Raw genomic sequence first — 15217 nt, forward strand, 5'->3', positions numbered from 1 at the left:
GACCATAGCTTATTTAATTTTTGAAGGAATATTTCCATCAAAATTGATTTTTTTTACTCAGTTACAATTAGCAGCTTGAACTTCCCTCAACTGAAAAATAAGACAGTAGCTGCTAATGACATCAGTGCCTTGAATTTTTTCCTTGGCAGTCATTTGAATTATTTCCATATAGTTCAGGGACTAATGTTTCACCAAAAAAAAAAAAAATGGGATTTTTAGCCTTTGTTAGGTCTGTTATATTGTCCTTATATTACATGATTAAAAAGTAAGAATGGTTTTCAAAATGACAAATGATATCAGGGCATGACCAATTATTTGTCATCACACAAGATAAGCTGTGAGTATTCAATGTCTTCACTTGGGCTCTCCTAGACCATATATAACCTCTTTGGGTTGTCTTATAGAGCACCTAAAAGCATTTCAGCCCTCTGGTTCAGGCAACCTATATGTCAAGCAGAAAAAATAAAACCACCGTTCTCAGGTTTGTGTTTCCCTGGAGGAAGAAAACAGTTTGATGCAATTTGTCAAAAGCCAGAGTGGTACTTTAATGGACAATTTACTTTAAATGGCTGTAGTTATTGCAGAACAAAGGCCCATAGCTCGAGATAAAAAATCCTTTCCAATTGGTTTTACTCAGATAGATTTAATTCCCTAAGATTAACTAAGGATATCTAACCTTTCATACTCCTCATCTATCTAAAAGCAATAAAAGTAATAGTAAAAACTTCTGAGTTTCTGGGGTTTCTTCATCTTTAATATGTGAAATGCAATCAATTCCCTAACTCTTGCATTCCATTCAGACATTTGAGATAAGAAGTGAATCAACAAAAATAATAACAACAATAACAACAACAACAACAATGAAAAACAAACTTCCAAAACTCAAAAGAGTTTATACTTCTTGGGGAGAAGTTTTTTAAAATTTTATTAATAAATTTATATAAGAGTATATATATGTGTATATATATATATACACATTATATATATAATTACCAAATGTAATTATAATCCATTATAATGTAATTGCCAATAAAAAAACAAATTGAAAATTTTGACATATAAAATTTAAGAATATTTCTATTTTATCTTATGAGCAAATTTGTAAACTACTATAGTGTGTTTCATCATGGTCATGACAGGGAATTTAATAAATATTGACTCAAATATGTATTTTGCTTCTTTATATTTTCCTGTCACTGTCTATGCCACATTAAGATTTGCAATATTTGAGATTTTACTGAAACAGTACCATTATGATTCTGATTATGTTTATCTCCTGCTCCACACTCCTTGGTTTCAAAGATTAATCCCAAGCGGCAGAGGGCAAGAAGCTCTGAATGTGGCGAAGTGTGTTTGCCTGAAGCTGACCAGAGTCACATACCCTGTTTCCGCAGTGTGAACTGATGTTGGAAAAGTGGCCAGCTGCCCCACAGAGAGTGAGAACAAGAAATGGTTCAACACAAGGGTCTGACAGAACAATCTGAAGTTTCTATCTTTCTATGCATGTCTGTCCATGCATAATTAACCTTTCCTGAAAGCTCTCACAAGAAGAAAACTCCAGGAGACACAAATGAGCACTAGTGTGCTCAACCCCAGTCCCCATTAATTCACTGTTGCCTGTAAGGACCTACTGAGAACGTGAGATTAAGTAGATTTAATAGGCTAATGTTATAGTTCACATCAATACAGTATGTTATTTTCAAGTAAAATGAATGTACACTTTAATAACTACATATAAAATGATAACTGGGGTGCCTGGGTGTCTCAGTCAGTTAAGTGTCTGACTTCGGATCAGGTCATGATCTCACAGTTTGTGGGTTCAAGCACTGCATCAGGCTCTATGCTGACAGCTAAGAGCCTGGAGCCTGCTTCAGATTCTGTGTCTCCCTCTCTCTCTGCCCCTCCCCTGCTCATGCTCTCTCTTTCAAAAATAAACATTAAAAACTTTTAATTAATTAATTAATTAATTAATTAAAATAAAATAAAATGATAATCAGGGGCACCTGGGTGGCTAAGTCAGTTAAGCATCTGACTCTTGATTTTGGCTCAGGTCATGATCTCACGGTTTGTGGGTTCCAGCCCCACGTCAGGCTCTGTACTGACAGCTTGGAGCCTGGAGCCTGCTTCCGATTCTGTGTCTCCCTCTCTCTCTACCCCTCCCCTGCTTGTGCTCTATCTCTGTCTCAAAAATAAATAAACATCAAAAAAAATTTAAGTAGAAAGTATATAATAGACTTCAATAATCACATATTGCTTCCCTCATTTTCTGTAAAACCAAATGTGAAAACTTTTGTACTAGAATCCTTGTTGAGTTATAATTATTGATAAGTGTTATTTCAATGTATTTACTTTGTCCTGACATTATTCTTCAGATATAAAGGAATAATGAATTTTTAACAAAGGCCCTCTTTTATGTTCTAAGTCAGTTTCACATGACTCACATGACTTCACATGATTCTATGGGTATGAAGTGAAAAACATCAGATTGATCCTGGCCTCTGATTCCATGATTCCACTCACCCTCTGAAGGTAAGACATTGTGATTCTCATGCTCTGTGGTTGTTACTTAATGCGTGAACATGTTTATATATCTGACTCCACATCACAGTCTGTATAAAAACTGAAGATGTACTAGGCTGCCTTGGTGGCTCAGTCAGTAAGTGTTCAACTCTTGATTTCGGCTCAGGTCATGATCTTATAGCTCATGAGTTTGAGCCCTGCGTCAGGGCCCTGCTTGTACATGCATGTGCGCTCTCTCTCTCTCTCTCTCTCTCAAAATAAATAAATAAAACCTAAAAAAAAACCTGAAGATGTATTTAGAAGAGAGGCCTCACTTCATTTTGGTGGGGTCCCACAGCGAGGACCATATGAAACCAGAAGTGAAGACATTGAGTTTCTATAAAAAGATGATGATGTTGAAGTAAAATGTCCCACGTGTTGAAATGCTGTCTTCACCTGACCCTAAAAGGATCATAAATGACCACAATGGTGACTTTAAATGTAACATCACTCAGTCAGTGCACCGAACTTAATCCTATGAGAAATGTACAGGTTGAACAGTAGAGCCAGCAGGGTAAAAAGTGTTCACCTGTATTCTTTCATATCACATCATTACAAAATGCCTAACAATGTCTGGGTCAACTCATGCAGACATCTTCTACTGCAGCTCTTTCTACCTCTTTTTTTTCCAGTGTTATTGAGGTATGATTGACAAATAAAAATTGTATATATTTAAAGAGTACAACGTGATGGTTTGATACAGGTTTACATTGTAAGATGATTATGACAACCCAGTTATTTCATACATCCATCACTTTACATAGTTACTTTTTGTTTTTTTGGTGTGGTGAGAACATTAAGATCTACTCTTTTAGCAAATTTCCAGAATACAATACAGTATTATACCTTCTCAAAACTCTACTAAGGGCAGCGTCTTGGCCCTAAAGAAATTCAGTGACCTAGCCCTCATTTGACTTTGTTTTCAATTACTCCTTTCAAATGCAGCTTCTAGACTTAAGATCAAAATAAATTTACAAGGTCGTAAATTTACTTATGTTCTATCTAATTACCAGAGTGATACAATATGCTTTTCAAACAGCAATTTTGACCATGCCCATTAGACCCACTACACATACATACATTTCTGGAGGAGGAAATTAAACTAAGTCTATGAGCGTGGAGGATTAGTTCAATTGGCAAAACTATTTTACAACACAGCTATTATGCAGATGCTTTCAATTTGTGACCTCCTATTGTTTATTCAACCACGGACTTCTCTTATGGTATATAGTCACCAACACTTAGCAAATTAGCATTCATTGCTAAGTTCCAGGCACTATGCTGTTCTGGGAACACGGCAATGAGTAAAAGAAGACATCGTGAAGCTTACAATATATTGAAGGAAATACAAGATTAAAAAGACCGTAATACCCAAAACAAATGGTTTTGAGACTATACATTCAGAGTGCTCTGAAAAGATATGTAGGAAAGAGCAGGAAGATGTATTATGTAGCATCTATGTCCTATCACCTTGCTACTCTAAGTACACACACACACACACACACACACACACACACACACACACACCATGGACCAATAGCTTTGGCATCACCAGTAAACTTTTAGAAATTCAGAATCCCAGTCCCTACCCCAGACCTTCTGACCCAGAAACTGGACTTTGTAATATCTCCAAGTGATTCATATGCACATTAAAAGGGTTTGAGAAACACTGGTCTAAAAGCAACTGAAATCCACAGAGAAAAAAAAAAACAGTATGTAAAAGGATTCAAATGTATTAAATTCAAAATAGCATTTGGCAATTCCTGGATTATCATTACTAAATAAGAAAACCTTAGGGGAGACCGGGAGGCTCAGTCAGTTAACCATCCGACTCTTGGTTTCAGTTCAAGTCATAATCTCACAGGTCATGGGTCCGAACACCACACAGGGCTCAGCACGGGGCCTGCTTGGGAATTCTGTCTCCTCTCTCTCCCTCTCCCCCACTCATACCAGGAACTTTCCATATAGTCATATCCCTATAATCTCATTTAACCTTCAGTTCAGATGAAGAAAGTAATGTTCCTCAATAGGTAGTAAATTCAATAGGTAATACTTGGTTTCAAAACCAGGTCTGCCGAACTTCCTAATTTAGACTGACAATATTCTTTCCAACATTCCTAATTTTCATACAGCATGAGAAATAAGTCTATTCTGGTATACAAGTTTATTATTTCTGCCTATTTTATTTATATACAGGTTAAAATGTTACTTAATAGAAAGTAATTTTTAGAAAAATCTCAACACTCAGATTCACCAAACTCATATTTCAGAAAGTATTTAATATTAACTTATTTATGTAGTTAACTTTATGTTCTATATCTCACAATGATTAAATTTTTAAATATTTATTATTTCAGATATTCTGAGCTTAGAATATTGCATTTTATTTTCAATTGCGTATCAGATAATTGATTAGGTATCTCAAAGCAAGTTTTAAAAATAGAAAAAAAAAATCAGAAAATTATCCTGCTAATTCAGCTGCATTTTGTCATTCTTTAGATGGTGTTTATCCCCAAATGTAAAGGCATATTAAAATCACATGTAACGCAATCTAGGATGGGACACAATCTAGGATGTAACGCAATCTAGGATGGGACACAAGCATTCATTCCTTTTAACTGGTATATTTTTTGAAATCACTTTAATTTATGACCACCTGAACAGCAACGCATTTTCCAAATAGGATGTCTCTAAATCATTTTCATTGACATTGATTAAATCAAGAACAGCAGCCACAAAACCTCTGCAAATAATCTGAAACCCTGTTTTAGTCCTGCTTTCCAGCCAAATAAATGACAAAGTGAGATTCCTAGTCAAGAGCACTACAATATTGTAAGAAACGAAATTGCTGTTAAAACTGAAGCTAAAAGGCCTTTAAACAGAAAAATTGGGGTCAGGCCCTTTAGCATGTACCAGATATATCCAGAATCAATTTAATATGTTCTGTGGTCTGAGTGTAAAAAACAATTGATATCTGATCAATGATCGTGTTGAGTGCACCAGGGTTTTCGGGCATTCACAACAGCAAATCGATATATAATAAAGTTTTCGACTTACCGGGCATAATAAATGGCAACAAACATAATGAAAACCATATGGTAGTAGTTAAAGAATTTGAGCAGAACATGAAATTCATAATAAAGGAATCAAATGGTACATTTAATGTCAGTGCTAACTCTATTTCTCCGCAGATAATGGCTATAAATTTGTGTGGCACGGTTGAGTGACTCATTTAATTCTATCAAATGATTTTCTGTGTAGTAACAGGGCATTTTTCTTTACAGCTTAATTTTTTGGAATTGTCATATTATCTGTGATGCGCAGGACGTGTCAGAATTTACAAGATTAAAAACCATCATTAACAGTGGCACCGCATCTAGGTCATAGGTATCCTTCACATATATGAGCAACTCGGACTTGGAAAGAGTATATCCGAGCTTTGTGAAGTAACTTGCATGCCTATTTGAAATTTGAAATACATTGTGTTACACCAGATGCTACCATGTTTTTAAGCATGAAATTTATTTTACAGATCTTTATGTCATAAAAGTAATATATAGAGAAAATTGGGGAGAGAAAAATAATACCTAAGGAGAAAAGGGAACCATTCTTAAAATGTTCAACCAGCACTGTTACAGTATTTCTCCCCTTTTCAATACATTAAGTATCTTTTTTCTAAAGCAATATCTTCACTTGGAGGAAAATAGTCAAATGTACAGTAAAGCTTTAAGTAAATAAATATAACCACTTTTCCATTTATTTTTTTTCCATTTCCTCTATCAGATTTCTTCTTAAAAAATAACAATTTATAAGTTTCCTCATAAACCTTTTTTTCCCACCAGCTCAAGATTTGTGTTAGTTATAATTTATCGCTGTCATCATGGCCACATTTATAACATTAAGTAATTTATTTAAACCTGCTCCACCAGCTTTAAGCTAGATACATTGGAGGATCTAGAAAACTTGAGTACCTACTTTTTTTTTTACTTCATCCTTCAGTTTTCTGTCAGTTTTAATATTAATTTTGGTTCTGTAACTCTAAGATTTCAATAGTTGTGTCTATAGAAAAGCTCCACAATTTTAAAGCTGATAAAATAGCCATTATAATACTCTGCTAATTATGTACTATAGAAGCAAACATTGTGACTGGGAAATTCAGTTGTGTTTCACTTACCCCCTAAGCTCTTCCTACTCAAAGGCAAGTGCTTCAGGCATCAAGGTCCAGTGAATTCACTTTGAATCACTGTTGACTCTATTTCTTTCATATTGTACTTAGCTATTCTTCATTGTTGTATCTATGTTCTGCTCTTTTTGACTGTGAACAGAATTATAGATCCAAATTCAGTTTCCCTGAAACATTGAATTTTCCAGTCCAGTGTTGTTGATACATAATCTGAAGTCATTCTCAGATTCATTTATTTGGTTGTGGTTTTTTTTCTGCATAAGCTTAAATCACTTTAGATCTAGAGTTCTGAAATCTCATGAGATATATGAAGTCTTTTATAATATAAAGTCTTTTATATGAAGTCTTTTATAATCATGTTTTGACAGACAATAGATCTTTCAACACTAAGTATTTGAGTATTTGTTCATTTCCTTTTCTGAATTACCTTGTGTTCATTTTTAAACTCCAAAATGTTTATTTAAAATAAAGTCTTCATTATATATGTCTGTCTTCTCAGGAATGTGACCATAGCACCCTGCATGGACTTTCATTACTGAATTTATTTTATTTTTTTCAAAATTATCTGTTAGGTCTCCCCACTTGACTATGAACTCTGTTGAAAAAGGAATGGATGCCTTATTCATTTTTGTATTCTCAAATAACCTGAAGTAGAATAGGTAATCAATAATCATTTGTTGAACTAAACTGAAGTTAACATATGTTATAAAAGTTAAAGTTTGAAAGAGAATAAATTGAACTATCACTTAAAGATGATGCCTACTATTTACATTAAGGGACATATTTTTCCTTAGGTAGCACAATAGATATTCTTTTAACTGATCTCTACAAACTCCTTAAATTCCCAAGTGACAACGGGTCACAGTGACACCCCGCACTCTTCTGGCTGGCACAGCTATTCTCTGGGGCTCCAAGAGAATAGCTTCAGTTGAAAATGCTTTCATAAAGTTGCTGGTATAGGTATGGTTGGTTCTATAAGATTTCAATGTATTGCCTATAGGAAATAGGCACAATTTTAGAGATCGTTGACGAGATCTATGATCTTAACTGGTCATTATTTAGTTTGATTAAGGCCATTCACTGAGAGGTCTTTGTGATTAACTCAGGTTTTGCTGAATAAATGGATGGTACAAGTTGAAACTTTCTCTATTCTACCATCTGGCAGTGTCAAAGAATGAGTAGGGAAAAGCAGAAATGAATCTTTGCATACCATACATCCAGAAAGAGAAAGGAGAGTACTGTAGGGTTTTCACTTATATTTTGGAAGTATCTTTCAAGTAGTTTGTGGAATGATAACTGTCAGAAAATAAATCACGAAGCTGGGAGACAGAGGGCTATGTTTAAAAGCCCATCAAAAGATGGTGGTAACGATGGGTATAAAGTTTAAGTTAAATAAAAGTGAATAAACTCTAGAGATCTGCTGCACAACATTATATGTATGTTATATGTCAACAATAATATATTATACACTTCAATATTTGCTAAGAGGGTAGATCTCACGTTAAGTATTCTTTACCGTAATAAAATAAAATTTTAAAAGGTGCAGGTATGGAGGTGGGGATGGCATGTTAAAGGTTACAGAAAGAGAAGCATCTGTGATATCTACTGGATTTCTACCAATCTACTTTTAATCAGTTTACCTCTGGGCAAGGTATCTGACAGTAGAGCTGTTCACAGAATAAGAGAAGTAGTTTAGGGATAAGTACATGTTCATATAACTCTATCACATTGATATCCTAAAACTAGAATTAAGAGAGATAAGAAGTATTAAAAATCTTTCTGTCTTTGGGAAATCTGTGACATGGGCATTATATTCTTAACATGTTTTCCAGAAACAAACAAAAAAAATCATTTTGAGAAGCCAAGGAAACCGATTCTCTCCATTTAATTTTGACCCAGAGGAAGAAATGCTTAATTAAGAAGATAGATGGGAAGTTGCATTCAGAAAATGTGATCAAATGATCTGAAAGCATTCATAATCACCACAGTTAAAACCAACAACCTGACCAAAGACAAAAACATCAAAACAAAAACAGAGCACATTCTTTGGGAAGTATAGAGCTACTTCTTTCCCTATCATCCCCAAGCTAATTCCTATTCATGATTTTGATCCCTAAACCCTAAGACTGTTTTGTGCCCAATCCAAATGCATCCACAATACTTTACACCTACCATCATTACACTATTTATCAGCTCAATGTTTTCGATCTCCTCAAGAGATACTGTAAGCATCTTATTCACAATTCTGCAATCAGCAGCCACTCCAGTCACCTAGTAGGCATTCAATACATATTTGTTGATTTAATCAACAAAGGTAGGAATGATTCCATGGCCTTTGTTTCTGAAAAGGACAGTTACTAATAATAGATTAGATGTTTTTAAAAAACAAAATTCCACCACTAAAATATTGAGTGATTCTGATAAGGCTATCTGATTGGCAGATTAATAAAGAATAAAGATTAATAGGGGTGCCTGGGTCTTTCAGTCAGTTAAGTGTCCAACTTTGGCTCAGGTCATGATGTCACAGTTTGTGAGCTCAAGCCCCACATTGGGCTCTGTGCTGACAACTCAGAGCCTTGAGCCTGCTTCAGAATCTGTGTCTCCTTCTTTCTCTGTTCCTCCCCCATTCACCTTCTGTCTCTGTCTGTCTCTCAAAAAATAAAAATTAATATATATATATAAAGATTAATAAAGAAAAAGGAGAAAATATACACAACCAAGAATTATTACAGGCTATTGGCAAGGAATGACTAAGAACAGTGCAAGAAAATCTAAACTCCATAAAGAATTTAAATTTGCCAAGATTGCTAAGAACAATAAAAAGTCTCTTTTGTCAGGTGCAATAGAAAAAAAAAAATAGAAAGGCATTGTGGTAGGTTCTGTGGAGATATCCACATAAACAGTGCAATCTCTAATCTCAAGATTGTAATCTATTGGGAGGAATGTTCCCTTTAGGGGAAGAATATACGATATAAAAAATTATATCTGTGAAATCATTCTATGGACAATCTATTCCACAGAAATACAAAGAAGAGAAGTATTATTTGCAGCTGAAAGAGCTGAGAAAAGTTCTAAGAGGTGAGCTAAGTGATGGGGGAATGAGTGATTTAACAAATAAATACTTAAACAAAAGGAGACAATCTGCCTTCCATCAAAGCATTGGAAAAGAAGGAAAACACATTTCAATCTATTTTTCTCATGTATACTTTTCTTAATTTGGGCAAAAAGGGAAAACAAAGAGGAGATTGAACACAAATGAACTAAGGATAAAAATCTTTTCCCTTTAAAGCTTCAACGTTAAAACCCTGCTCCATAAAATGCTTCCCCACAGGGAATATTTTCATATAGGTCCAGTTTAAACGTGAAAAATTTAACAGCTTGAAATTAATAAAAGCATCCTCAACTCTAAACTATTAGATGAAGGAGACAAACTAAGAATACATGATGAAGTAAATGACCTAGCCTCAGTAGGACTAGCAGGGCTTACTGTAGCACTCTCTGCCTCTGAGATTTGGGGCATTTTTTGCCCTTGGATACATGGACACACTTTTACTCCAAAGATGAGAACCTTTGACTCTCTGTCAGGTTTGCCAGGGCTTTTATTTTCCCTCAACTTCAAACGAGTTTATTCTTAGCAATGAATGCCTCTATTTTCATTGTCTTTCAAGAGCCAATGCAAGGTCAAGATGCAAGTCAATGGTGTAATATAATTTCACCTTGTTTTGTATACAAAGTATAAAATATTTTTAAAATAGTATTCATATTTTTTAGAATATATGATATCTATGTTCAATTCCAGAAGGGAGAAAAACACCTAAAACATAGTGCTGCTCCTATATTTTTAGACATTCCCATCATTAAAATAATGATGAAATTTTAAAAATGCACATGCTTTACCTAAAATTAAATTTCTTCCATAAACCAAAATGCGCCAATTAAATGGTTTTTCTCTTATCTTTTGCAAAATCAAGAGGTTAACACAGGGAAATGAAAATGAAGATTTCAATTCTCAGGTACAATTTATATTAAAAAACAGAATAATAAATGTATTTTTAAATGATTTTAAGAATTATTATAATACATAATACTAATAGGATATTAATGAGATCATGTGGCCATTTCCTTAATTTTATTATAGTTTAATTGCAAAGAGCACTATGGCAATATGAATAAAACATGCTAACAACAAAAAACAGAAGGAAATGTCCCTTTCTTCATCCAGGCCTCTGCACCTGGAGTCTTCTGTCACTGGAATGTTTTTTTTTTCATCTTCCTTCTTCTGACCACTGCAGGACAGCTTCTTCTCATCTTTTCTCTTTAATGTTAATTCCTTTTTTTTTTAAGTTTATTTATTTATTATTTGAGAGAGCAAGAGAGTGTGCATGCATGCATGCACAAGCGGGGTAAGGACAGAGAGAGAGGGAGAGATTCCAAGCAGGCTCCATGCTGTCAGCTGGGAGCCTAATGCAGGGCATGACCTGAGCCAAAAATCAGGAGTTGGACACCAAACTGATGGAGCCACTCTGGTGCCCCTATCTTCCTGATTACCCTATATCCCATCCTCTATTATTTCCTACCTTAAGACTTCTTAGCAAATAACACAAATTAAAATTATTTTGCTTTTTGAGAGGGGGAGAGAGAGGGAGGGAGAGAGAGAAAGGGAGGAAGGAAGAAAGAAAGGAAGAGAGAAAGGAAGGAAAGGCATCCAAATCAGAGAAGTAAAACTGACTCTGTCAATGATCTGATGTTATACATAGAAAATACTAAGGACTGCAAACAAACAAACAAACAAAACCCAAAAACAAAAATCTGCCAGAATAAATGAATTCAGTAACCTGCAAAGTACAAAATCAATATCCAAAAATCGGTTTTATTTCTGTATTTCTGTACACTAATAACAAACTATCAGAAAGAAAAATAAGAAAGCAATCCCATTGATAATAATAACAAAAACAATAAAACACATAGGAAAAAATTTAACCAAGGAGGTAAAATATCTGCCCACTGAAAACAATAAGACATTGATGAAAGAAATTGAAGAAGACATAAATAAATGGAAAGATAGTTTGTGCTCATGAATTGAAAGAATTAATATTTTAAATGTCCATACTACTCAAATTGATAAATAGATTAACACAATCTCTATCAGAATTTCATTGGCATGCATATGATGGTGGTAAATCTGTTACCAAATTGGTGATTTTAGGGAGTTTACAATCTTAAAGTGTTCCCCATGTTTGCAGGCACATGATAAGAATAGCAATGTTCAAATACAATATCCAAAATTTACCCTAGTGATATTCTATGTTCATAATACTACTGTATATTTATATCAACTAAAAAAAAGAAATATAGTAAAGTAAGTCACATCATACAAAACAATTACGTTAACACTCAAAAAAGTAAGTCTACAAATTAAGCTGAAATGAGTCATAGGTAATAAAGTAGAAGTCATGGACATAAATCTACAAGAGAGCTAAGCAGTACAACAGCAATGGTCTTTTTCTTCTGACTTAAAAAAAATCAAGCCCTGTGTCATTACCAGCAATAATCCCCGAGTAGCAGCTGGCACCTGGACACCGTGACAGTACACAGCAGTGTCTGAGAGGAAAGGCCATAATGTCAAATGGTCTGGATATGAAAACTGAATCTTCCACCAATTGCAGATCCAAACTCTCCGTGCCTCAATTTCCTTGTCTGCTAAAATGGGGATTGTCATAATAGCTCCTTTATTTCCTTATGAAGATTCAATGAATTAATTTCAATTCAATTCAATTCAATGTACAGTGTGAAAAAGCAATATCGTGCATATAGTTTACCCTCCAAAGAGTAGACAATATTTTTATCAGAAAAGATTAAAAACACAGGCAGGCAGGAGGTATGCGGAAAGGGGTAGTAACAACCATTTTATCATGGAAACAGAAAAGAGCTCCAACACAAAGACTCAATTAAATTCACTCTTCATTGAACTGCTGGCATGTATAGAAAAATGTGGAAGAGAAAATGTATAAAATATGACATTCTTCAGGGAATACAAAGATAAAGCATTTACATAACCACCCAGCCTACATGGAATAATTGTAAGAGATGTATAAACAAGAGTTGATGCAGTAACTTGATTACTCTCATTAGTAAACCTTTGTAAGGAAAGACACATTTAAGGTAGAATTTGAAGGATAAATAGGATGTTCACAAGTAGATGAGAGGGAGGGAAGTCTGGGAAATACGATGACAGGGACACAAATCTGTAGGGAAGACATGTATTTTATGTGAATAGTAAATAATTCAGACTAGTGGTGTCATATGAAATATGGTAATATTAGAAATGGCAAATGAGCTCCCCAAATAATATAAGGAGATTCAATGAGTTTGTCAATAATTCTATAACTATATAAAATAGTAAGTAAACAAGGAACCCATTTTTAAATAGTAGCATATTTGCTCATAATCAAGTAAAAATACTTACTATCCAACACTCTTTGTTTTTTTCTGATTTGCGGAAAAAAATAATAATCATTATTATAATAAAATTACAAAATTAATAGATAGTTCTCTAAGTAGAATCCATTATGTTTATATGTATTTATATTTAGCAAAGCAGCAAAATTAAAGGACAAAAATAAGTTGTAGGACTCAAGATGTAATACAAGGATAACATCTTCTTAGACTCATTGGTTTCTGTCATTTACTGACAAAGCGAAAGAAAGTAAAGAAACAAAAGGTAAATATTAGGTGTAATGAATGAAAATAAATAGGACAATTGTTCATTTTTTAAAGAACTTCCCCCTTTCCTTTATAAATGCATGCTGGAGATAAAACAGAAAGCTGCTATTTCTGGCAATAGGGTGTAACTGTTAAGACAAATCTACATATCTTTAGGTTTCCCTTGCATAGCAGTTATTGTTAATTTTCTTGTTAATTCTCTGACTTTGAAGGTTTAATCATTTCAAATAAGAAAAAAACTTACAAGACCGTAAGCAAAAAGGATATGAAAAAGTGTGTAAGAGAAGATGTACAAATTTCTTTCATCCTTAAAGAAAGCCTTCATCCTCTCTCTTGGTGTCTACTTAGGTTTAAGAGACACCACAAGAAGATAATTATTGAGTTTTATGAGAATTCCTGTTTTCCATGTGTTTGCTATAACATCTTCATTTTGCACATGTCTAAAATGCCACACTTTGTATTATGTACTTCTACTAAAAGTGATAAAAAGGAAATGGTAGTCTTTATTTAGATCTACACTTCAGATCTCCAAGTGTTCCTGGTAAACCCAGCCCCTCTGTACTGGCCCTGCCTGACACCCTCCTCACCAAGACTTATGGCAGTCCCCTGAATCACCCAGCAGGGATACCACCTAATTCTCTCTTTAAAATAAGTAGGAGTCCCACAGAGCCCTATCTATAAGGGAAGACCTACCCCTCCAGAGTTGCCTACTCTAATGTCACCCTTCCGTTGTCTGTGGCTTCACTCCAACAGGATCACCATTCCTCCACATCAAAACACTTTGAGCCTCACCTCTGACAACTGCCCGAAAAATCAGTTCCAAGACAAAAGATACAATTGGAATTGGCCTTCCCTTAGATGATCAGCAAGGCTAATCCTGATCTTTTTTTTTACTTTAGATACTACCAGAAGTACAAATCTCTCCTACCTAACTATGTGTACATCAGGCTTTGTTTGACACAACTGATTATGTCTTTCTTGAAACATCTTTTCTTTTGTTTTTGCAGACATCACCCTCTCCAGACCCTCTTACCTCACTAATTACCCTTATTCTTCGTAGCTAGCTCCTCCTTGTTTCCATATCTTTAGACTTGGAATGGCTCAGCCCTTAGTTCTTGACATTCTCCTTTACTCTCTCTAGGCACTCACTAAGTAATCTCATTTAGTTTCACAATTTTATGGACCATATCATCTATCCACTGATGAATATCAAAGTTACATGTACTGAACTTTTAGTGTAAGACACATGTAGCTAACTCTCTAGACAGCATCACCACTTGGATACCCAAGAGTAGAACCAGGCTTAACACCACACACACACACACACACACACACACACACACACACACATACACACACACATACACACACACACACACACACACACACACACACACACATAGGTCCTGCATCTATCTCAGTAAAAGACACCACCATTCTTTCAGTTGTCTAAGGCAATAAGCAACGTAATTTTCTATTTCTCTCCCACTCTCACACCTCATATCTTATTCATGATCAGATCAGGTCAGCTCAATCCAACCAAAGCTCACCACATCCACAACTACAACCCTAATTCAAGCCATCAACATCTCTTGCAAGAACCACTGAACCAGTGTCCAAATAGTCCTATCTAGTTTTACTCTCCCTTCAACCCTTTCTGTCTGTCCCTGTCGATCCTTACAATCACATATCTATTGTTTGTTGCTCCCTTCACTCAGGTTTGAAAAGTGAACAAACTTTATTTATTTTTTT

Source organism: Acinonyx jubatus, chromosome C1 (assembly GCF_027475565.1).
Source record: "Acinonyx jubatus isolate Ajub_Pintada_27869175 chromosome C1, VMU_Ajub_asm_v1.0, whole genome shotgun sequence".
Lineage (NCBI taxonomy): Eukaryota > Metazoa > Chordata > Mammalia > Carnivora > Felidae > Acinonyx > Acinonyx jubatus.